The sequence below is a fragment of the Antechinus flavipes genome, chromosome 3 (genome assembly GCF_016432865.1).
Source record: "Antechinus flavipes isolate AdamAnt ecotype Samford, QLD, Australia chromosome 3, AdamAnt_v2, whole genome shotgun sequence".
NCBI lineage: Eukaryota > Metazoa > Chordata > Mammalia > Dasyuromorphia > Dasyuridae > Antechinus > Antechinus flavipes.
Genome location: NC_067400.1, coordinates 115,176,729 through 115,204,480, shown reverse-complemented (window position 1 = coordinate 115,204,480; position 27,752 = coordinate 115,176,729).

Below are 27,752 nucleotides of genomic sequence, written 5' to 3'. Positions count from 1 at the left end.
TTCCCCAATTTTTATTTTATTATATATTCATATTTTACTCATCAGTAAAACATGGGAAAAATAAACATAAAATGAATTTGAAAGGGGAAAGATCACTAAGAATCAGATAGATTAGGAAATGCTTTCTGTCATACATGATCTGGTTGAATCATGAAGGCAATTATAAACTCCAACAGATAATGGAAAAGGAGCAAAAGATAAACTTCAAGTATATGAATTGGATAATGGAAAGACACATGGGAATGAATTGGAATATTTATTTTAAGAAACAGAAAGTTGTCTGGAATGTAAAGTTCATGAATGAGAATCATGTGAAAGAAGTCTAGACAGACTAGAGACAGATTATATAGATTTTTACTGTCAATCTAGGGAGTTTTTCCTTTACTCTAAAAGCACTAGGAGTTTTTGAAGATTCTTGAGCATGAATGACCAAGTGTTGATATAATTAGACTAGTGCACTATTAAAATTATTTTGGCAGCTGGATAGAGAATAGATTACAAAAGAAATAGATTGAAAGAAGCAAGAAACATGATTCCTAAATCCACAGAGAGCAACACAGGAAATCTCTTGTTAATTTATCATGTATTACAAAAGATGTCATATCTGATAATGCCTCAGTTTTCTCAACTAAAAAAAAATGGGGGGTACTAATAGAACTTACCCCTTAGATTTATTTCACATTTATTTAGATTTCACATCAAACTAAATCTTCTAGTTATATTTTCTACCTTTGTGCCATCTGCAAATTTACTTTGTATATCACTTCTGCCTTTATCTAAATGAAACAATTGTCTTCCATCTGAACAGAATACAGTTGCTCTGATTATCAGCATATTTTCTAGCAATTGAAGAGATGTGTCTAAGCAGCATATAGAATGCTCCAGATTACACATTTTTATTCCCAACTCAAAGATTTAAATAAGAAATGAGTATTGCTGTATTTCTTGATGTTGTCCTTTATCACTGATGGATTTAATCTGAGCTGTGATTCTATTCCTCCAATATTCCTCTTAATCTGAATTTCAGGGCTGTTCATCTACCTTTAATGTTCACACTCAAAGCTCACCTATGCTTCCAGGAAGCAAGCACTGTGTAATGATTAGAAGTTGGTCAGACATTGAAAAAACCAAGGTAATCTACTCCATCTCAGGTCACCAATTGTAATGACTTTGGTTTTAAAATTCGACTCTGATGACTCAAGAAGAGAAAGTGGGGATGATAACTTCATGCAATTCTGCCTGTCAAATCCAATTAATGAGTGAGTCAAGAGGTCACTCTGTGATATCATGGTCCTCTTTGAAATTGCAGGAAAAAAATAAATAACTTGAATTTAGGCTTTTTTGTCCTTAGTTTTTTCACTAATATCAGTTCATTCTGTGTACTGCAAAGCCATACATTATTTTTGCAGGATCATTCCAGTATTTACCTTCATTCCTTTTCCATTTGCTTTTCATTATTTAAACAGTGGTTTAAAAAAATCTTCATTAGTCAATGAGTCCTCTGTGCCTCTGTGTATCTTTAAATAGTACCCCTATTCTTTATAAGAATTATTACATTTATATCACTAGAATTTTATTTTTGAGAGTATCCTATAATGTTTGTAGTAATATTTCCAATAGAATATTAGATCTTAGAATTGATGGTGATGGCATGAACACATTTGGCAGTCTGGGTTCAGACAGATAGTTTATTATTGTTTACTTTCCTAAAGATGTATAGAAAGTTGACTATGACAACTAATTAACACAATTCTCAGCACATGTGCTACAATGGTTTGTCAGTTTTCTCATTTCTATTTGATCACAACCAGTTAGTGATTGTAGTATATCATGAAAGCTGTTTTATTTAGTGAGAATTTGGTGGGTATCTCAAAGAAGATCATGGGTTCTTACACCCAGCACTTCATATTTTAATAATTATTCATCATTTCTAATTTCTAATAATACTATGTTTACACTTTGGATAATTATCAATAGTTATGAAGAATCATGCACTATAGCAGAAAGAGCAAGGAAATGAGAAGTTGCATTTCTAGTTCCATTTCCTTACCTGTAAAATAAAAGTGATCTTTAAGATCTGTTTCTGCTAAAAATGTCTACAAATCTCAAAATACAAACTAATTTAAACAATTAAATGGCATCTTGTCTTGCATATCTACAGAGTCAGAACATTGATCAACAGATAATTGTGTAAAGAGGACCTCATACCCTTCAAAATGTTGTCATCTATTGCTTTCTATTATTTATTGTGAGTCTAATATAACTTGTTTTTCTTCAGAGTTCATTTGTCAAGAAAACTAACAAAAGACTAGGGCTGATTCTAGTAAGTGTGGCTGATGGTTATTAGTGAACTGACATTGTTTGGGTAAGACAAGTTTAAAAAGCAAGTTGTTATCAGAAGTCAAGAAACAAAACATTTTCTGCTTCTTATAAATTCAGTACTCATTAGTTTTTTTGGAATTATTAGCTTCCAGAATCCTCAGATAACTTCTTAATATACTCTTTCTTCCTGGGTACTTTTTCTCTCTACTTCCTTAATTTACAGAATGATTTTTTTAGTGATAAACTATGATTTAGAGAGATGAGTACCCCACTCTGTCCACCAAACCATCATCTACAGTCCCTCCTGGGTTCCAGCAGCCTTGTAGACAAAAAGTCAAGGTGATCTGAGTTTTGGCAGACTTGAAAGCCTTTGTTTGGTGATGACTTCACCTCTTCTTCAAATAAAAGCATAAAAATTTCCTTCAAAATAATAAAGTAAAAGGGAATGATACTGATGAAAAGCAATGAGTTCATCTTATAGGCTCTAGGAATGCACATGCAGTAGTATCAGGGTAGAATAAAATTATTCTTAACATGATCTGGAGATAATGGATTAAAAGAAAAAAGGATAAAAAAGTTTGCAAAACATCCATTATTTTAATAAAAGATAAGCATTTAATGTAACCAGTTGTACAGAGTTAATATAATGCTTGGGGACCTACTGAATACTAATTTAAATGAAGAATCACATATAAGCATTCTATTATATTTACAAGAATGGGCTTGCAGAGACTTGCATTACCAAATAGAGACTCTGTGACATTATCATGTCAATTTAATTTTCACTGCCCGGAGAAGGATTTTCAGGATCTGAATCCTAAAAGTGGTTTATCTATTATTAGGGTGCTTCTAACATCTCCAAGACATAAATTCTTGGAGATTTTGTGATTGCCTTTTTTTCCTACATTTTATTTGTAATTTATGAACTGTCTCATAAAGTGTATATGTAGTTGTATATAGATCTATGAAAATGTAATCCCTTTGAGGACAGAGACTCTCTCTGTTTTAATAACACTTCTGTAGGCTTTATCACAATTTCTATAATAAAGTTAATAGTCAAATTTTTTTTAATTCTTACAATCATATATACATATATTCATAGTATTGGAAAATGAAATGGTTGTAGAACTCTGATCACCTATAACTATTTTCTAAGAGGTTTTTTTTTTCCCCTCAATACTCTATTGTTACCAAGTTCAAAGTTTTCTACCAGGTATTCAAGGTCCTTTAAAATCTCATGCAACCCTTTACAAACTTCTCTCACATTTTTTTCTTCTACATAATCTACTCTCTGGGCAAATTAGACTACTAATCACACCTCTTCCTATACTTTACTACCATTATGTCTTTTTCCTTCTCTATTATCTCTGCTTAGAATGGCTTCCTCTGCTTTTGCCTATTGAATTTTTATGTATTCTTTAAAGTACAGATCTAATTGGGCCTTTTCCAAGAAACCTACTTGATGCTTAATTCCAATGGTCTTCAATCTCAATTGTCACTTTTGGAGACAAAACTCTTTAATGAATTTATTGATATTTTGTGTTATATCAATATTTACATGTGTTTTATTCACCATATACTTTAATTTCCATGAAAGAAAAGACAATCATTTAACCTTTGTGTTTCCTAAAGCATGTGGCATGATTTTGTAGTTCATAGTAGTTATTTAATAAAAGTTTTATGAGTCAATAAATGAATGATAAAATTTCTAAGATTCAGGAAATGGTCTTTATGAGTTCTATAGAAGAAAATAAAAGACTACCAAAACTGAAACCCCAGACTATCTAGTCCAAACTGTAATTGAACAAGCATTATTTTCCCAACATAGGAAACATCCAGAATTTTCATGAAGATTTTCAGTAAGGAAGGAATTTCTACTTTTCAAAGCAATCCATTCTAGTCTTGGATAGCTCTAGTTGTTTGAAACTTTTCTCTTTTGGGGTTGGGCTTTTTGGTTTTTATCTCAATTACAAATGTACATTTTTGCAACTTTTCCCCAGTTTCTGGGTCTACTTTCTGGAGCCAGCTAACACATGCTGAAATGTTTTACACAAGAATACAGATAAAATTTGCAAGACTTCTTATCTCATGATGTTTTCTTCAGATTGATGCTATGAACAATTAATGTACCTCCCTTACCTCTTATTTCATTGAGAAGATTACTACAGACATCTGGCAAATGCTCATCTCTCAAAGCTTCTCAACATCATGTCTTTGTTGACAAAATACATATTTTTATTCCTCCCCAAGACTAATTCTTGATAATCATACTTTTTTTGCTTCCTCTCTGACTTTCCTTAAATAGCCATTCCTCTTTTTCATACATCCTCAACATCTTGCTAGCTGCTAATATCCTCACATCTGCCTAAATAAAATAAAATAAAACAAAAATTGAGATGTCCTTTTCCTTGTCAAAAAATATCGTCTAGGTATTTGTTAAATTTTTCTTCCTCATTGATTAACAGACTCTTTTAAAAAGTCATCAATTTATGGTAATTTCATTTCTTACTATTCCCTGTATTTTCTATGCCTTATATTCTAGCTTCTGTCACCACAAATACTAGCGTTGTGTCTTGGTGTCTAACCCTCTTGCAATAATTCTACTCCAGTTCTTATGAGGATAAATGTTTTTGTAATTTATTATATTCTTATGAATTGTGGACTTGACTGATACAACATTCAAAGATATTGGAATATGATGACTTTGGGGATTAGGACTTTAATAAATATCTTACCTATTATATACATGGTTTTTATATCTTTTCAATCCCAAACTATATTAAAATAATAGCACATTTGGCTCCCCAAACAAAAATAAATAAGGATGTTTTAGTTCATGGCTTGGATAACAATTCACTTATCACCTATATCAAATTCCAACAACCAAATATGCATTCATTCTTGCATCAACATCATCACTATCCACCTCATATCAAGGCTAATAGCCAATTCTGTACAGGACTTAGTTTATGATTCAAAGATCAAGATGGGTCAAGGAAATCTTATAAATGACCACAAATCACACAAAGAAAGTAATCAATTTCATATATACATGAATTAAACCAGTCTCAATATTAAATATATTATTTTGTTATTCATTATTTATTTTCAAATGTATGCACATGCTACCAATTTCACTAGAATAGGTAATAGAATAAGGAGTGTAGAAAAGCTTTCAGTAGTTATGGTGCCAGATCAGGAGGCGGGAATAGGGATAAGGAATAGATTTAAGCATCTGGCACAGGGTAAATATTGATTGATCCATCATATTCACACTCTACTTCTGTAGTGCTATCTTCAGATACAATGTAGAAAGTAGCATAGAATTATCAGATTGTTTAACTAGAGGGAATATATTCCTGATTTTATAGATGAGAACACTGAGGATAAGGAAGTTGTGACTTATCCAGGATCATAAAACTTGTGGTTATGCATAAAGACTAAAACCTGTTTACTTATTCTAAGCCTAAAGTTCTTTTTCCGTTACCAGATATTACTTCTGTAGAGCTACTCATATGTCATTTCAAAAGTGAATGCAACTAAGCTATCTTTTACTTCAAACAGTAAAGTGTTCTAAGGGCAAGTTTTGAAGTTTCAGATTTACAGAAGCCCCAAATTCAAAGAAATTTAAACTATTTTGAATTGTAGAGAGTGGGAGGAGGGGATTATGACCCAGATGCACCAAACATTATATCTGCAAAACCACATTCGCTCATAAGTAATTCAACTTATTTTAACACATGAAATTAATGCTGTGTGTAATAAAAGCACAATAAATGGTATGCAATTAATAGAACTGGTCCAGCTGGGACATGGGTGCAAAATGTTACAGCAGATGGAGGATATGTATACTTCAAACAAAGCACAATTGGCAAGCAGAGAAGTTAGTAAGAGCAACAAAATAAACATATAAACAATGGTGCAGGCATCATATTAAGAAGGAAAGTAAGCCAAATGGTCTTATTGATGTGGTAATGAAGACTATACTGGAACAAAAATAAAGAGTGGTCGTTCAAAGGAAAGGACATCAGGAAAAAGGCAGAAGAAAGTTTTGAAATTTAAAAAAAAATCCTGAATGGAGAAATGAGCAAATGAATATTCACAAGAGCAATTGATAGTCAATCTAAAATTATATTTCCTAATGAATTCATAATGTAATGAATTAACATGCATGGATTAATTAGAATTTAATGTATACCTTTGCATCTTTTTATTTAAGGTCTCTGAATCTTTGTGTGTGTGTGTGTGTGTGTGTGTGTGTATACCTTTTCCCATATCTATAGCCACTTTTCTGACACTTTACCTAAAAAACTGACTTACTATCTATATTATTTATTAACATGAAACCAAAAGGTATGTTGAATTTACAGTAAATTTTTAAAAAATAGTTTTATTGATATTAACTTTTTAAATTTTAATTCAATTTCAAAATATTTCTTTATTAAGTGCTTACTACATACAGAGCATCAAATTTAAAAAAAAAAAATAGGACAGGTAAAGAGTCAAAGACTGACAAAGACCAACAGACTGAGACAGAATGATCACATAATGCTGCCATCACAGAACTGACAGTCTAGTTGGAAAATAAAACAAATCTTCATAACTATTTATTGTTGTTATTTAATTATCTCAGTTATGTCTGGTTCTTAGTGATGCCCTTTGGGGTTTCCTTGGCAAAGATAATGAAGTGGTTTGCCATTCCAGTCTCCTGCTCCTTTTACAAATGAGGAATTATGACAAACAGGATTAAGTGACTTGACCAGGGTCACACAGCTACTAAGTATGTGAAGATGATAACTCTAATACACAATAATACATTGTATGTACTTTGGAGATTTGCAAAATAAAATACTATGTGAATCCCAAGGAAACATATTGTTATAAACTGTAAAACATGAGACCAATTAATGAAGGAGATGATTTAAGGATTTAAAGGTTAGCTAAGAATTCAAATAAGAAAAAATAAGGGCATGGAGGACATAGGAAAGATTGTAAAACACACCAGTGGAATGAAAATGGTGAGCCTAGTTTAGTAAGAACATAGATTTCATGAAGGATAGCATTATGAGGAATCTGGGAAAAACTAGGGAGAACTAAATTATAAAAGGTCTTGAATGCCAGTCTAGGTAATTTGAAATTCATTCTAAAGGTAATAAATAGTGAGTCAGTGGAGCCCCCCACCTACCCTCCATTGTGTTTTTGTTTTGTTTTGTTTTGTTTTTGAGGAACAGGATCAAATGTATGAATGAGACAAACTATTCTACTAATTAATCTTGAAGGAAATACTGAAGGAAAAATTGGAAAATAGCTGTTGAAGAGAAATTTGAATCCAGAATTTTAGTGTGCTTTTATTGTTGTCTAATGAGTTGATAAGAAAGGCTTTACATTAAGTTGGTAACAGTGGGAAAATAAAGGAACAAACAAATGTGAGAGTCAAGGTGGCAAAACTGATAGGACTTGTAAATGGATGAAAGCTGAAGAAAAGGGAAGAGTAAATGATTACTCCAAGATTGCAAATATGATAAAGTGATGAAATGGCAGTGCTTCCCAAAGAAATAGTGTGAAATCTGAATGATTTCAGAGGGGAAAGTGATTCAGTTTGTAAATGATGGATTTGAGTCCTCAATGAACCATCCAAGTTGAGTTTTCCTAAAGACGGATATTATTGTCATTCTGGAGATCAAAAGAAAAGTCAGAACTAGAGTTTGAGATTTGGGAATTATGTGCATAGAAGTACCAGATAAAGCTGCACCATAAATGATGTTACCAAGGAAGAGAATAAAGAGAAACAAGCCAAGTCCAGAACCCAAGGGTGTTCCCATTTCATTGCATCAGGAAAAGGGTAAGGAACACATTTACTTGGCATTTAAGCCCTTATTATCTACATGTGTCTTCAACCCTTTTATCATATTACTTATTTTCATGTTCTTTAGAGTATAGTCAAATTGGACTTAATTCTGAACTTGACCTAAATACATAGCATGTATTTGTGCATATGATTTATCATATTTTGAATGAAATCTTTTCTTATATTTATTAAAATTCTTGGTTTTTCAAGGTTCAGCTCAAGTAACATCTTCTTCATGAAATGTATATTGGTTACTTGATAACTGAAAGTATTTACTTCATCCTTAAATTTCCTTAGAGTTCTTCATCTGGACCTCTTCTTTGATTGTCTAATAGTCTACCATATACTATGTTTATCTATGTGCAATTTGTGTCTCCTATGTGTATTTCCAATGTCTTGAAGGCAAACATTATGCTATTTTTTTGTTTTCATCCCCAGTACATAAAGCAAACTTCAATGAAAAAATAAGAAGGCTCCTATGGCAATAAACTGAAGGAGAAAATTAATCCAGGAAAGAAAGGAAATATTCAAGAATAAAATTTAAAGACATGAAGAGGTAATTCCAATGAGTTACAAAAGATATTGTCAAAGAAAAACAATGTGGATGCAGAGAAAATGTCAGTCAACTTAGATTTTGAACAGATATGTACAGAAAAAAGAACTGGGTAATAGTTATTGGATAAAAAATATGATTTTATAACAATAATTTTGGTGTCAAAATTCAGAATGAATTTATGACAATTTCTTATTTTTCTATAGTTACATTAGGGAAAAGAAAACCCATTTTAAAGGAATAAGGATACTTAGACAGTTGTTCCATGTGGATAGAGTATTGAACAAAGGATAAAAGAAGATTATTTCCAGTATTCTTTTCTAAGGTGAGTATTTTTAAAAATACATAAAGATAGAACAAAAATATGGCTATAAGGAAGTTAATAATTAAATCAGGAAACAAGGGAGAAAGAAAACACCTGAGTAATCTTGATAAGTACAAGTCACTGGGGCCCTGAGGTATTGAAAGAACTGAGAGATGCAATTATGGTGAATATGTAAAGTATAACAGAAACAGAGGAGAGAAATTATTCAGATTTTCCCCAAAGAAAAACTATAAAATTTGAAAACAAGAAGGCAATGAGTTTAATTTTATTATTTTTATTTTTTAAATTACTGTATAAGTCCTGGGAAAAAAATCAAGAACATTATTAATGAGTTTGGTTTTTTATGAAAACAAAAGATAAGGTTGAAGTAATCACTAAAAGTCAAATCCTATTCACAGTGATAAGTCAGCTCTCAAGATATGGTTGACTATATCTCCATTCAAGGTTTTATAGTTAGCCTTATGGTATTGGACATCTTTTTAACACTATCTTAAGAGCCCCCATTGGTGTGCTTCCCATCATCATTATCAGTTTAATATCAATTAATTAGCCTGACTTAATTAGCTTTTAGAAAGTTATTTTATAAAATGGTAGAGTAAGAATAGTTAATATAAAACAGATGTCTGTTATATATTATACTACCTGTATATGTAAAATTTAGGGGGAAGTAAGCTAAGACTCAGAGAACATATATAGCAAAGGACTAATAAACAACTATTGTGTTTCTTCTACTGAAGTAATTTAGTGTCTGGCCAAGATAGGGAAAAATCAAATACACTAAGATTGATGTGTTTCTCTTCCCCTTTCCCAACTCCTTTCTTAGGAAATATTGTTTTCTTCACTACCAAACACTAGAATAATTTGTGCTTTATATAAGTCCCAAAGAGTTACCAATTTTTCTGACAGATCTCTTGTCAGAGGAGATGTACAGGACTTAAACATACTTAGTTTTGATTGAATGATTCAAATAAAAAATCTCCATATAACAAAACAAAGGAATTGCATTTTGACTAGAATAGGGGAATTAATGGAACTTAAAACATATCATGCATGTAAATCAAGAGAATGTTGTAAGTATATGCCACCCAGATTTTTATCAGAGTATTTGAAAAAATCCCCCATACTATTCTTGTGAAAAATATGTACAGATGTGCATCAAACATTAATGATTAAATGTATTTGGAATTAGTTGAGTAAGATAACACAAAGAGTGATCATTAATAGTTTAATGTCAACTTGGAAAGATGTCTGTCCAGGATATTGCCTCTAAATCTGTCCTTTTTTCCAATGTTTTTTTTTTTTTTTAACATTTTTATCAATGAATTCCACAATGGGATACATAGCATGTTTATTAAACTTACTGATGACATGACAGGGAAAAATAACCAGCACAGATAACAAAGTCAACGGCCAAGAATATCTTAACACAGAATATTGGGTTAACCTAAAATGCAATATAAAGGCAATGAAATCAAAGGAAAGAATGAAGGAAAGAGGGATTGAGGGAAATAGGAAGAAATGAATGAAGGAATGAAAGAAGTAAATAAGGTTGAAAAAGAGAAAAGGAAAGGGGAGGTAAGAAAAAAAGAAGAGGGAAAGCACAAGGAAAGAAGAAAGAGAAATATGGAGAAAGGATGGGGGAGAGGGAGAGAAAAAAGAAAGGAAGGAGGGAGGGAGAATGTAATGAAGAAAAGAGAGGGAGTGAAAGAAGAAGGAAGAACAAAGAAGGAAACATTAGAGGAAGAAAGGAAAAAGGGATGGAGGGAGCAAAGGAAGAAAGAAGGAAGGACGGGATGGGAGAAAAGGAAAGGAAAGAAGGAAAAGAAAGAGAAGGGAAGGGAAGGAGAGGGAACTGAGGGAGTAAAAGTTATTAATTGTGCCAAACTCTTATTAAATATTAGAGTTATGGGGTAGAAAAGCAGGACAATATTTGCTTTTAAAGAATTTACATTCTAATTTGGAGAGACAATTCGAATATAAAGAAAACATTTTACCATCTGAGCAGTACAAAAGTAGAACTGGCTATTTTGTTCAATAATGGGTCCATCATTACTATGGATTCTAAAGCCAACACAATGTTTATTTGGGGTGGATGTTAAATAGAAAATGTTTGTTTAAAGATTGGTTGTAATAAGCAATCCCTAAAATTTCTTCTGATTCTATGAATTTACAGATTAGTAAATTGCATAGTGCAAAATGTCTTTTAACAGAACTGTCTCCAGCTTTGTGCCTTAAAAGGTAGTGGGTTTCTTATCACTCTATTTTGTAAGGGATCATCTCTTATAATTCTTTCTATTTTCTTCAATTTTTAGTACAGTACTTTTTCAATTTTTAGTATAGTTTGACTAGTAGGTACTCAATAACCATTTTTAATTGATTGCTATAGCTCCCTTATTAAAACAAAGTGCTTTCCTTTGTCCCTGTCACCATCATTGTAACAGGGATCAAAAAGTTTCAACTTCACTTAACACACTAGAACATATTTTTTCTATGTTATTTTCCAGAAAGCACCATTTTTTCTGCAGACAATACATTAAAGAAACAGACAAGATAATTAACTTGAGTATGGTCAGTAAAGGGAAACTTGAGTAAGGGAAAATTGAGAATTCTTTGGGTGTTTTTAAAATGTTTTATCTGTGGTGTGAAAAAGGAAGAAATATTTTTCCCATTGTTCATGCCTACTGTAGAAGTGAATTACAGAATCTTAGGTACAGTAAAGAGCAATAGGTAAGATCTAGTTCCAAGATTTTGTTAAATATTTTCCAATTGTAGGTAAAAATTACAGTACAAAATTAAAATCTCAAATTCTCTCTTTCCTTCTCTTTCCATACTCCCAGAAACAAGCCATACACGTTACATAAAATATTTTTATTAAATATATTAAATATGTATAAGAAAAATAAAGAAAAAATTTATAAAAACATGTTTCAATCAGCACTCGTAGTTCATCAACTCTCTTGGGAGGTAAATAGAATTTTTCAACATTGGTCCCTGGGAATTGTCATGGATGATCGTGTTGATCAAAGGAGATGAATTTTTCAATTGTTCATCTTTACCATGTTACTGTTACTCATGAATAAATATGGACAACTTTGCATGACTGAACTTGTATAATTTGTATAAAATTTCTTGCCTTTTCAAAGAGGGATGTTGTCCTGATTTTGCTCATTTCACTCTGTATTAGTTCCTATAACTCTTCCCAGTTTTTGTTGTTGTTGTTGTTGTTGTTGTTGTTGTTGTTTTGTTTTTTTAAAAAACCTTTCTACTCATTACTTCTTGTGGAACAAGAGTATTCCATTATCATTATATACTAAAACTTATTCAGCCAATCCTCATTTGTTGAGCATCCCCTCAATTTCTAATTCTTTGTCACCACAAAAAGAACAGTTATAAATATTTTGTAGGAATAGTTCTTTTATCATTTTCTTGAGTTCTTTTGAATACAGATCTACTAGTGGAATTGGTAAGTCAAAGGTTATAGCTAGTTTTGCAACCCTTTGGGATTAGTTCCATATTATTCTCTGGAATGATTGGACTTATTCACAACTCCACTAATAGTGTATTAGTGTATCAATTTTTCCACATCCTCTCCAGAATTTTTCATTTTCCTTTTTTGTCATGTTAGCCAAATTAATAGGCATGAGATGGTATCTAGAATTTTTAAAAATTTGTATCTAATGATTTGTCATTTAGATTTTTTCCAGTTGACTATTGATAACTTCATTTTCTTTTTTTCCTGAAAATTGCCTGTTTATAGCCTTTGACAATTTATCAATTGGAAATTGGCTCATAATTTTAATGAATTTTACTCAGTTCTCTATATGTTTGAAAAATAAGGCATTTATCAAAAAAACTTGCTGTTAAAAAATTGTTCCCAAGGTTCCTTAATTAGCTTCTAATTTTAGCTGAATTAATCTTATTTGTATAAAACCTTTTATTTCGTGTAATCAAAATGATCCAATTTACTTCCCATTATTCTCTCCATTTCTTTTTGGTCATAAATCTTTTTCTTATCCATAGAGTTAACAGATACATTTTCCCATGCTCCCCTAAATTGCTTATGATATCACCCTTTAAATCTAAATCATTTATCTATTTTGATCTTGTCTTAATATGAAGTGCTGGTCTGTGCCTAGTTCTTATCCCTTTTTGTGTTTTCCTTTGAAGGAAATCTAATTTGTTCATAAATTACCACTCTATCTATTATAAGATAATTTATTCCTTATTCCTATAATTTGTTTCTCTAACTATTGTTAGAGATTTTGTATTAATTTTGTTATATTATGTGAGATATAGGTCTAAACTTTTTTTCCAGACTGACTTCCAATTTTGCTAGAAAATTTTGTCAATAAACAATTTTGCTTATATAAAATTGAAAAGATTTTGTGTAAAAATAATGCAGCTAAGACTAAAAAGAAAATAGCAATTTGGTAAATATTTTCAGCAACTTTATCAGATATATGTTTTATTTCTAAAATATAAAAGTTGAAATTTATAAGAATAAAAGCCATTCCCCAGTATGCAAATGAAAAAGATATGAATAGAAAGTTCTCAAATGAAGAAATTCAATATAACAGTCATATTAAAATGGTTCAAATCATTAATAATTAAATTCACATTAAATCAACTCTGAAATTCTATTTCATGCTCTGAGATGACAGTACATTACAAATGTTGGAGGGGCTGAAGGGTAACAGAAAAACCAATGCACTATTAGTGATACTATTAGTTGGTTTAGCTATTCTGGAAAGCAGTTTGGAAGTATGCCCCCAAAGTCACCATTTAATCTGACAATAACAGTAGCAACAATAGCAGCAAATCTCTACTATGTCTATCCCTAAAAAACAGAGAAAAAGGGCCCATGTTATTTTAAACACTTACGATAGCTCTCAAATATGGAAAAGGTCATTAGTTGGTGAATGGCTGAACAAATCATTGTGTGACTATGATTGAATAATATGTAAAAAATTAAGAAAAGGATGGATTTAGAAGAACCTGTGACTATTCAAATTTATAGTTTTTGATCTAAGTGAACAGAATTAAGACAACAATTTGTAAAATAATATTTGTTATATAATAACAGACAACTAAGGAAAGATTTAAGAATAACAATCAATGCAATAACCAATACGAATTCCAGAGAATCATGTTATCTCACATCCTGACAGCAAAATGAGGGGTGTGAGATGCAGAATAATACATATATTTTTGGATATAGATGATGTGGAAATTTATTTTGCTTCATTGAACATATTCTATATTGGTTTTTGTTTTTATTTTATTTTCCTCTTAATTGGAAGATGGAGGAGAAATGAATTAAATGACTATCAATTGAAAATTATCATCAATAACATTCTATGAAGTGACTCAGATAATAAGGTTACCTCTTTGTAGTTAAACACTATAGACAATTTTCCAAATGAAAAAATGAGATATAAGCAAAAGGCTAGCAAAAAATGAATGAATTAAGTTTTAGCAAAACCATCATTTTGCTCTGTGTCATGTTTGTTAATGCTATTACAATTTCTTCTTATTAACCATGATTCAGGTCTCACTTCATGATAGTGACATTAACACTAGCTCAGAAAGGTTTTGTGCCTTTGGAAGTAGCTGAGACTAGGAATCAAATGAAATATATCATCTGTGTTACAAGCTAGTAATGTTGTGCCTTCATTACCATTTATCTAATTTGATTAATGTTTTCTGAATTAGTGCCTTTGAGATAGGTAACCCAATGTAGCACATACCAATGAAATAATGAATTGTTTTAGTTACTAAGTGTCCCAAAACTGGATGAATAAAAACAAAAGAGAACCACTTAGACACAGGCAAGAGATATAGATTTAAGAATTCTCTTTTCACAAGGACTAGAAAGTATTTGATAGCTAGTGCTCCAACATCCCAATTGAAAAAAATTATTAGTAATGGTTAGGTTTCATAATCCAGACAAGAAGAAACTTTGGTCTAGACCAAAGCTTTTTAAATTGTGAACTACAACCACATAAGGGATCATGAAATTGAATGTGGGGATCATAAAATTGTGATTTATTATCAGTAAATGATTTGAATATCTAGTTTATTTACCAATCATGGTAATATCTGGAAAGTTTTTCAGGTGAAAAGAGGTCTCAAGTATAAAAAAGTTTAAGGAATCCTGTTCTAGACAGGTCTCTCTCTCTCTCTCTTTCTTTATATACACATATTAAATATATGTGGATATATATATATATATATATATATATATATATATATATATATATATATATATATATATATATATATATACTTATATACACACAATATACCTTGATATCCCCAGCACTTATTATAGTTCTTTGAATGAATGCTGTTTGCTAAAATTAGCTCCTTGAATCTGTTAGCTCCTTGAGGGCAAGGACTATGTCTCATTCACTTTTATATCTCCTCAGAGTACCTAGCTCACAGCATTAAAATCACAGAACCATGCATCTTAAATACTGAAAAGGACACTTAGTAGGTACTCAATAAATCTTTATTGAATGGATGTTGAACAAATGCCCTACATCACTAGTCCCTGGATAACAATGGTAAAATTGCCAGTGCATTGAAATAGTCTTAGAAACTACTCACCTCACTGACTTTTGAATCTAATAATAGCATAAGAATAAAAATTAAATCCAGGCAGTGTTCACATAAATTGTTTTTATTTCCTCTATGAATTCTTTCTCATGTTGTCTTTGTGCATCAGCTTCTTCCAGAGGACATTTTCTCACATTTTCCCCTATTCAGCATCCTTCTTTCTATTTCTGATCTCCTTACAGCTTGCTAATGTTGTTTTAAATTCTGACTCTATTATTGTAACCTGACCACACTGGCACAACAGGGGCAGGTGGGCCAAGAAACACAAGCAACAACAATAAAGACAGAAACTTTCAGGAATCAGATTAAGCCAGACAACTAGTTAAATTTCTGGACATTGCCTATATTAGGGTTTCCTTATTAATATAGATTCCCCAGCTCTGAATCTCTGCTCCATCTTTCCACCTGACACTGATTTTGGACTTTGGATCATTATGAGTAATTTGCGATCTACTGGGCTAACCTTTTGATTGTGCTTGTTAACCCTAATCAATTACATTTCTTTACTCCAACAACAACAACAACAACAAAAAAAAACCTGTCAATCTTCTTCATAAAAAAGTCATTGGAAAATATTGGTCCAGTTGATCTTGTTGGGAAAAAAAGTCATGCTTAATTATTTTGAAGTTACAAATAAATATTTTGATAAGATTTTAATAAATAAATGTTTATAGTTCCTTAAAGCTAACCAGTATGTTTAATTTAATTAACCATCAGCATCCTTTCATACAGTTTTTGATAATAGCACAGGAAGCCATAATGCAAAGTACGTTTTCAAAATATTCATTATTTTTCTCTATAAGTCATTGAATGAAAGTTGACAGTTTGGATTATCTTAATGTCATTTATATTAACAAATTTCCTCTTAAATATGTGATTTTGAATGATTTAATATATTCCTCAATATATTGTATTGCTTACTAGACCTAGAATATTTAAAATTAATTCTATCATAAATATCTTCAATTATATGATGAAAATATTAGAAAATATAATTCAATATACAGAAATTCATTTTGTAGATACCGTTTTCAGTAATACTTTTATTTTGTAATGTAGAGTACAATTCTGCTCCTCTAGAAATTTGTTAATCATTCATATACCAAGATGAACACATTTGTCATTTGTCTGCCTTGTTTTACCTTGCTTTGAAGAGAAATTAGTGTCTGAATATTGCAGGATCTTTCTTTATCTTCTCTTGATTGACTCCAAATCTGACTGAGACTCTAGTGACTAGCAAGAACAGTAGGATAAAGTTCAGTCTTCTGAACTTTACATAATGGGGTAAGGGTTCACTTAATTTTGAATTTTCATCTATTTCATTGGATGCTTTCATGTGTTCAAGATTCCATGAGCTAAGGAGAATCTAGTCCTAAAATTTAAATAATAATGATGAAAATTATAATAAATAAAATTCCAATGCCCTTTTCCCCATTCATGGTATTGAGAACCAATGCTAAAATTCAAGCAGTAAACCTTTTGGTAGAAATCATGGTTGCTCACATTTCAAAATATCTATAACTTGCATAGTTTTTGTGAAGAGGAACAATAAACTTTCAAACTGTAAGAATTATATGCAATATTCACAGTTGAATAACTCATAAAATAGGTTTTTAAAAAATATGTCTAAACAGAAAGGAAGGAAGCTACTTATATTTGTCTTCATTGAGTCATTAACTGTAGAATGCCTCCCACCTCTCACTTAGCAACACTCATTTTCTTCCATCTGTTGGAAAGCTAAATAAAATATGAGCCAGAGGCAATTATGATTCTTTGAAATGGCAAACAGCAACTTTACTGATTTTGCCATTCCTTTATATTATGTCTCATTTCACACCAAATATTTCTTCTCACCAAATTTTTATTTAAAAATAATTTTTCTTCTTAATGTCTTTTGACATTTCTTCTAATTAATTGTTCAGTGTTCTATTACTTTTGATTTTCTCAAACTTTCCTTCAGGGTTTTTTTTTTTTTTTTGGCAGGGATTTATAAACATAAATATTACTTATCTTTAAAAAAACAGTTGATTGGTGAGTGAGCAACTAATCAATTCAAATTTTTCAATTTTTCAACAGGTCATCTTGATATTATAAAGCCATAGCCTCATATGAAGAGAACTTACTACCTTTAGCTTTTTCACATTTCCTGTAAATATGAAAAGTTTCTTTGCTCAGATTTTTTAGCATTTTGCATAAGACAAAAAGTTTTAGACTGATGAATAAGAGTGTCATATTGAGACATAAAGCTACAAAAGAATATGCAGAATTATATAGAGCCCAATATTGTGGAAAAGAAATGCCTAGGGATTTCTGGGAGCCGGGATTGTATAGTAAGCAGTAAATTGTGTAACTTTCTCACATTTACCTCCAAACAACCATTAAATAGCATCCAAAACAAATCTTGGAATAGCAGAACCATCAGAAAGACAGTGTAAAACAATCTTTTAGTGCAAGAAACTCTGAAGATCACCACAAAAATTCTGTTTCACTTGGCAAAAGAGAAATGCAGCCTAGAACAGGAAACATCCCAGTAAACCAGCAGCAAGCCCCTCCTCAACTCTCAATAAACCAGTGGAAGATCTTGAATCTCAAATCAGGAAAACCTTAACAACAGGACTTTCCTTCTTTCTATGTTCATAGCCAGATGAATGGGAGACTTCAGCTCTAAGAATTACCGATTCTGGAGAATAACCTTAGGTAAACAGCAGCCAGACAACTCAATACTTTAGTACAGATATTACAATCCCTTCCAGCCTCAGCACTTTAGACACTCATCACCAGGTAAGCTGCCAGATCTCCGGGGCCCTCAGCAGTGCCAGCTATCCCATACCATACCACCAGCATAGCACCAAATGTAAGGGTCCCCAATAGGCCTTAGAGCAACATTATTGAAGCACCAGGCACACTTTGAAGCACACTTAACAATTCCTGGTTGTATGACCTTGGGCAAGTCACTTAACCCTAACTGCCACTGCCAAAGCAAAAAGCAAAAAAAAAAAAAAAGAAGAAGAAGAGAAGAAGAAGAAGAAGAAGAAGAAGAAGAAGAAGAAGAAGAAGAAGAAGGAGAAGGAGAGAAAACAAACAGAAAAGTTGTCGAAAGCAGCAAAAGCAAAAAGGGTCTGCAGTCCCTGGCACAAGAAGGTGGGCCCCTTCTATCTGTGGAGTGGAGCTCAGATTTAAAAGAAAGGAAAAAAGACCAAAAAACGATTAACACAACAAAGAATCTAAACATAGAAAGTTATTATGGTGATAGGGAAGACCAAGACACAAATTCAGAAGAGGATACCAATGTCAAAAAAAAAAAAAATACAACACCCCCCCCCAAAAAAAAACCCTCTATGAGCAAAACATCAAAGAAAAATGGAGGAGTCAAATTTGGAATGAACTCATGGAAGACTTCAAAAAACAACTTTAAAAATCATATAAGAGGGATAGAAAAAATTGGGAAAAGAAATGAGAGTGATACAAGAAGATCATGAAAAAATGGCTCGACAACTTGGAAAAAGAAAGTAACTGCTTAAAAAGTAGAATTAGCCAAATAGAAAAAGAAGTTTAAAAACTAAGTAAGGAAAACAACTCCTTAAAGACTAAATTGGATAAGTAAAGATTAATATCAATATAAAACACCAAGAATCAATCAAATTCAAAAGAATGAAAAAATAAAATGAAAAGTGAAATATCTCATGAGAAAATACAACTAATCTGGAAAACAGATGCAGAAAAGGAAAATGTTGGAACCATTGTACTACCTGATAGACATAAGCAAAAATAGCCTTGGACAGCATCTTTCAAGAGATTATCAACTTAAAACTGTCTTTATATTCTGGAATCTGAGGGCAAAATAGGGATTGAAAGAACCATCATCTCAGGAAAGAAATCTCAAAATAAAAACCCTAAGGACTTTTTCTATATAAACACATACACAAGCACACATGCACACATATACACATGGATATATACAATAAAGAGAGAGAAAGTCAGCTTTGAACACCATCCGCTAAGGATATCAGAAAAAAAGCATCATGTAGAATATATGTTATGAATTTAGAAGGAAAAAGAGATTATGTGAGAGGCAAAGGTGACAAGGGAATCCATCTCTGGCATGCAGGACTGCCTATACAAAGTCAAAGAGACAGAAAATGAAATGTGTGAGGACAAATCTATCCAAACTATATAACTATCAAGTCAAGCAAAAATTACTGCAAAGGATTAGGAAGAAACAATTTAAATATCCCAGAACACAATTAGAATTACACAGTTTAGCAGTTATAATATTAGTATCAGGGGTTATGAAACATGACTTCCTGAAAAGCAAAGTAACCAGGACTACAACCAAGAATCACCTATCTGAAGAAATTAAACACAATACTTCAAGGAAAAAAAATGATCATTCAATAAAATAGAAGGATTTTGAACTTTCCTAAGGAAACTAAAATTGAATAAAAATTTTGATCTCCAAAATTAAGTCCCAAAAGAAGCCTAAAAAGGAAAAAAGGAAAAAAAAAGGGGAGAGGGGAGAAAACAACGTGTTCAATTGAATTGAATTTTTTCATCCCTTAATGGGAAAATGATACATGTAATTCTTTTAAGAAAATGTACCACTAATATTTTTATTGTTTATCCTTCATTCTTGAAAAAAGATTATGACATGTATTTGACTACCTGCCATTTAGGGAAGAAGGTGGGGGGCAGAGGGGAAAATTTGGAACAGAAGGTTTTGCGAGGGTCAATGTTGAAAAATTACCCATTCATATGTTTTGTAAATAAAAAGCTTTAATAAAAAAAAAAGGGAAAAAAAAGTCATGGTGAAAAAAAAAGAAAAAGACTATGACATCAGGAAGAGGATGGCTTGACTTGCAAGTGAATTGGATTTAAATGAGGGAGAGCTTCTCAAAGACAATAGCTTCACTCTCCCTTCTGGAGCAAATTGGGTCTAATGACAAGATATAGATCAGGACAACTGGAAATGACCCAGAATGCAGTGAAAGATGTTGGCCTTTTTAAGTCAAGGTCTTTCCCAAATATCAGTTTGACTGAGGTAATACTCAATAAAAACTAATAATACAATTAAAGGGAATGTACATAGACAGAAGATACAAGTATAAGGTGAGTCTGAGGAAATTACATTTTATTTTTTTTTTAAATTTTTTATTTAATAATTACATTATATTGACACTCGTTTCTGTTCCGATTTTTTCCCCCTCCCTCCCTCCACCCCCTCCCCTAGATGGCAAGCAGTCCTTTATATGTTGGATATGTTGCAGTATATCCTAGATACAATATATGTTTGCAGAACCGAACAGTTCTCTTGTTGCGTAGGGAGAATTGGATTCAGAAGGTATAAATAATCCGGGAAGAAAAACAAAAATGCAGATAGTTTACATTCGTTTCCCAGTGTTCTTTCTTTGGGTGTAGCTGCTTTTGTCCGTCATTTATCAATTGAAACTCAGGTCTCTTTGTCAAAGAAATCCACTTCCATCAAAATATGTCCTCATACAATATCGTTGTCGAAGTGTATAATGATCTCCTGGTTCTGCTCATTTCACTTAGCATCAGTTCATGTAAGTCTCGCCAGTCCTCTCTGTATTCATCCTGCTGGTCAGGAAATTACATTTTAAAATCTAAGGTATGAAAAAGAGGAGAATACTGCATGCAGAAGGAAAGGAAATATAGAATGGTGTAAGTTATTTCATATGAAATGGTACAAAAAAGCATATTATATTAGAGGGAAACATGGGAGAGTAGGCAATGGACATATCTCAAACCTTACTGTCACCAATATTGGCTTAAAGAGAAAAATTTAAATATATATATATATATATATATATATATATATATATATATATATATATATATATCCAATAGGAAAGCAGGAGGGGAAGACATTAAATAAATTATATAGGTATGAAGACTGTCAGAAGAGAGAGAAGATTAGAGGAGGTGGTAGAGAGAAGCAAAACACCAGCAAGAAGGAAGAGGGTGAAATGAGAGAGAAGACAAAGAGGAGAAAAAAATAGAATGGAGAGAAATATACAGTTAATCACAACTGTAAATGTTAAAATGTTAAAAGTGAATAGCAGAGAAGATCAAGAAATATGCTTGAGTCAGATAGACATACACAGAGTAAAGTTAGGGGACTGGAGCAGAATTTACTGTGCTTGTACTGAAGTAAACAGGAGCAAGGATGGTAGTCCTGATCTTGAGCAAAGCAAGAACAAGGACAGATTTAATTGAAAAAGATTAGGAAGGAAGGTACATTTTGCTGGAAGGTACCATAGACAGTGGAATAATACCAATCTAAACATATGTGCATCAAATGGTATAGCTTCCAAATTCTTAAAGGAGAATTTAATGGAATTAAAGGCTCATGACCAAACAAGATATAGTATTATAAAATGTAAAATAGATCATTTTTATTATATTAAACTTCAAAAGCTTGCACAAACAAAACCAACACAAACTAGATTAGAAGAAAAACAAAAAGCTGAGAATAATCTTTACAGCAAGTGCTTCTAATAAAGTCTTTGTTTCTCAAATACATAAAAAAGTATATTTATAAGAATATACACCATGTCTCAATTGATAAATGCTCAAAGGATATAAAGAGGCAATTTTGAAATGAAGAAATCAAAGCTATCTACAAGCATATGAAGATGTACTCTAACCTTTGATTAAAGAAATGCATATTAAAACAACTATGAGGTACCACTTCACACCTATCAGATTGGTCAATATGACAAAAAAAAAAAAAAGGAAATGATAAATGGTGGAGAGGATGTGGGAAAATTGGGACACTAATGCACTTTTGCTGGAGTTGTGAATTGATCCATCCATTCTGTAAAGCAATTTGAAACTATGCCCAAAGGACAACCAAACTCTCCATATTCTTTGATGCAGCAATATCCTTACTATGTTTGTATCTTAAAGAAATCATTAAAAGTGAAAAGGATATACATGTGCAAAAATATTTATAGCAGTCCTTTTGTCTTGGCAAAATATTGGACTTTGAGGGGATGTCTATCAACTGGGAAATGACTGAACATATGAATATAATGGAATATAATAGTATTAAGATTTTATGAAACAGGAATGCAATAAAAATGATGAACAGATAAATTTCAGAAAAATCTAGAAAGACTTTTATGAGCTGATGCTAAGTGAAATGAGCAAAACCAAGAACACATTTTAAACAGTATAAACAACATAGTATGATGATCAACTATGATTTACTCAGCTCTTCTCAACAACAAAACTATCCAAGATAAGTACAAAGGACTCAGGATTGAAAATGCTAACATCATCCAGATAATGCACATAGGAGCTTACATTTTCTTTATTCTTTCTCTTTTCCCCCTTTTAATTTGTTTCTTCTTCCATAACTATGTTTAAAATGGAAATATTTTACATGATAACAGATGTATAACTAATATTAACCTATATTAAATTGTCTATAATTTTAAGAAGAGAGGATGGAGGAAGAGAAAATCTTTAGAACTCAAAATCTTGTAAAAAACTAATGCTAAAATTTTTCTTGACATGTAATTGGGAGAAAAAATGCTATGAAAATATTCTTGGGAGCAAGGAATAAGATAAGTCAGAGACATGGAGGTTCCAAAAGAGTTTAATGTCTACATAATAGAAATTTTCAACAGAATCAGAAGGTATATGGAGAAAGGAAACACTACTGAATATCATGGCAGAGTGTTATTTATTATATTTTAACAAACAGGAAATAAGGTACTTTTTGTCTCAGAATCATTTCTGAAACATCTTATTGCAAATCTAGGAGAAGTAAAATTAACAAAAGAATACTGTGTCTGATCAAAATAACTTCAATATGACCTGTTTAAATAAAAGTTATTGAAGCCCCTCACCAAATTGAAAATGCATGAAGAAAAGGATCTTGACAATAACTAGAAAATTTGAGAGAAGTATAAACAGGCTATATTATGATAAAGAGGGGACCAAAAGAATCATATCAATTAAAAAATAAACAACCACCCCTCAAACAACAACAACAACAACAACCAAAAAAAAAAATACCTTGTTCAACATGGCAAAAGTAGAGATGTGGCATTCAAGAGAACATATATTTGTTGATAAAAAAATCTTACAAATAAGGATAGTGAAATGGCATAGGGAGCATCAGCCCATAAAATAATGAGAAATTGGTTTAACAGGGATTTTTGGTTTTGGCTAGGGTCTTTAAACTATAATTATGGTAGTTCCTCAGAACATCAACAATTTTTGTAAATAACCTAACTTTCCATTTTGAGGCATACACCTCATTCCAATTTGATTTCCCCCACCTCCTTTTTTTTTTTTTAATTGCTGAGGCAATTGGAGTTAAGTGACTTGCCCAGGTTCACACAGCTAGGAAGCATTAAGTGTCTGAAGCCAGATTTGAACTCACATCCTCCTGACTTCAGGGTTGGTGCTCTCCAATCTGATTCAACCACACTTCCAAGTTATTTCTTTGTATCCCAGATACCTCATCTAGTCAACAGAGACCTTGGCTTCAAGGACCTCTACTAAGGACTTAAGCTGGAATTTATTGGTTATTTATTTCTGCATATACACACCTCCAACTTCCTAAACCTGTCTCATCACAAAGAAAACCAGATATAGATATATTGTCAGAGAGAGTGAAAGCTCAAATTCCCATGAAAATAATCCAAAAATTTATAGTCATATAATCACAGTGGAATCAGATATTTTGACTACTGAAACAATTTAATGATGACCACTGAGTCCCAAGACTCACTCATCATCATAAGCACATGATTATCAAATCTAATTTTCACAAAGAAACAAATGAAATGTTTAGTGATATGATTGAAAATTTATATAAGTGTATAACTCCTATTAATGTATACATCTTCTTGATAAATATTGAATCATTGCAGTAAAGCAATCTTAGACATTATCTTAATCAATACACTTCTTTCTCTTCATTTTCGCAGTCTTGTCCAACTTTTTGTTAGTTCATTTGGGGTTTTCTTGGCAGAGATAATGTAATAGTTTACCATTTCCTTATTTAGCTCATTTTACAGATAAGGAAACTGAGGACAACATGGTTAAGTGACTTGCTAAGGCATAGATAGGGTCTGGGGCCAGATTTGAACTCAGGTAGATAAATCTTCCTGTCTTTATGATCAGCACTCTATTCATTATATCATCTAACTACCCAAGGTATCCTCTATTCTGATATTATTTACAATTGAGTTTTCTTTAAAACTACACTGGCTTTAAAGATTTATTTTTTACTTGTTGAAAATTAATGGAAAAATGTTTAATGTTCTCAATACATACTGATGATAGTGTCTGTGGAAATTCACAAAAACAACATTGATTCTGCTGTTGCAACCTATGACTTCTCTGACAGGTAGTTTACTATTGCCTCTCACGTTATCTTTAATATTGACAATACCTGCTCACAAAATTCTGAGGATTTTTTTTTGTTGTTTTTTGTTTTTCAGTATCAAAGATATTATTGTACACTGATTTCCAATTTGTAGGATCATGTTGCTTCTATGAGTTGCATCCAAGCTGCTGGCAGATACCATTCTTACCCCAACCTTTCCTTCATTGATTTTGTAATGTTACTCTAATCAGTGGATTGTAAATTTCTCAAGAAGAAAGTTGCGAAGTATGACATCAGAAATAATTTAATTGCCCAAAAGCTAACTAAATTGGTCCTACAAAATAAATCCAATAATCTTTATACCATTGACATTTGTGTACTATCTCTATGTTCAAGAATTCTCAGATCCCCTTATCTAGCCATAATCTACTATATTTTCATCTTTTCCTCTGCCTTCCCTTACATTATTCAACTCTTCATCCTCACCATTATCTCCAATCTGTTGAGATCACTCAATTCTCTCCCAGACCATCTCTTTGCAGTAGATGTTCTCTCCTCTTCTCCCCATCTTGATCCTTGATAAGCCAATTCAATTCTAAATTGTTCTCTTCTCTTGAATTCTTAAGCCGTTTCTATCCTTATTATGCCCAGCCAAGCCTTTTCCTTCATTGATTTTGCTCTTTTGCACATACTGCTGAATGAAAGTGAGGGGAAAAATGCCTCCTCTCTCCCCACAAATTTACATTATATAACTGGGTCCTCATTACCACTAGACAATCTTTATTATATGCCTCCTAATCAATTCAGTATATTCCACTTTCAACAGTGGCTCTTCAAAACCTTTTCTATCATTTTTGAACTTTGCATGGCTTCCTATCTCCCTATTCTCTCAGGTAATAACATTGCTTCATAATTTATAGAAAAAAAAATTAGTCCATTTGGTGGGAACTTCCCTTTGTTCCTTCTTCTTCTATTACTCAGAAACCTTCTGCCACTTTCTCCTCCACTTTTTCTTCATGTGACTTATACCTCTCACCAAGACTAATACCACTATTTGTTAAAGTGATTCCATTCCATCCTGTCTACTTCAACAGATTACTCTCTCTGCCATCCTCACTCTTTCACTTATTTTCAATATCTCCTTCTCCACTGGATGATTTTCTACAAACATGTCTATGTCTCCTCTATCCTGACTTTTCTATTTCTATTGTTTTGTATCTCTTCTGCCCTTTACAGCTAAACTCTTTCAATATGCTATGCCTCTACATCCTCTCCTCTATTTTTATTTTAATTTTCATATAATAGTATTTTATTTCTTCCCCAGATACATTCATTTTATATTAGATTCCATCCTTCAAATTTTTCTCCCTCCTTCTACTCTACCCTTCTGAACAAGATAGGCAGTTTGATCTAGTTCATACATGTGTTATCATTGAATACATATTTCCATATTAGTTACAGTTGTGAAAAACACATCAAAAGGAAAAAATAACACAAGGAAGAATAAAATAAATGAAAATATATGCTTTGATTTGCATTGAGAGTCCTTCACTTCTTTATCTGAATATAGATAACACCTTCTCTTTACCTATTTTTCCAAATAATCAATTGTTCCTCAAATGTTTGAGAGAATTCACTTGTGAACTCATCTGACCCTGGGGAATATTTTCTAGGGAGTGTATTAATAGCTTCTTCAATTTCATTCTCTAAAATGGGATACTTTAGGCTTTCTGTTTCCTAATTGGGTAACTGATATTTTCATAAATATTAACCAATTTCTCTCAGATTGTCAGATTTATTGTCTTATAATAGAGTAAAATATTTTCTAATAGTTGCTTTGTTTTTTCTTCATTGATAGTTTTTTGTTTTTAATAATAGATATTCAGTTTTCTTTGTTTTAAAATCAGATTAAAATGACTATCTTATTGATTTTTTATATTTAGAATATATATATTTAATATTGTTTATTATTTCACTAGTTATTTTCTTTCAATATTATTATTATGTACTTTGATTTCCAGAGTTTCCAATTAATGATATTTAATTTGTTCTTTTTCTAATTTTTTTAGTTGCATATCCAATTCATTGATCTGTTCTTTTCCATTTTGGTGATATAAGAATTTAGATAAGTAATTTTCCCCTAAGTACTGATTTTTTGCATTTTACAAATTTTGGTATACTTTCTCATTTTTGTCATTCTCTTTCAGGAAATTATTGTTTCTGTGATTTGTTCTTTAATCCACTTATTATTTAGGATTAGTTTATTTAGTTTCAAAATAATTTTAATTGATCTTTCTACTACCCTTTATTAAGTGTAATTTTTATTGCAATACGATCCAAAAAGAATGCATTCAATATTTCTGACTTTTTAGATTTGATTTAGAAATTTTTGAGTCATGTTACATAGTCATTTTTAAGGTGCAATGTGCTACTGAGGAAAAAAAAAGATATGTTTCTTTTGCTAATCAGTTTTCTTAAAAGTTCTTTCATATAAATTTTTCTGTTATATAGTCTACTTACCTCCTTAGTTTCTTTCTTCTTTATTGTTTGTTTGGATTTATTAAGTTCTGAGACAGGACAACTGAGGCCCACTACTAGTACAGTTTTGCGATCTATTTCTTCTTATAACTCACAACTTCTTTAGAAATTTGGATGCCATACATATATGTTGATTGTTAATATTGTTTTATTGTCTATGGTACCTTTTATCAAGATATAGTTT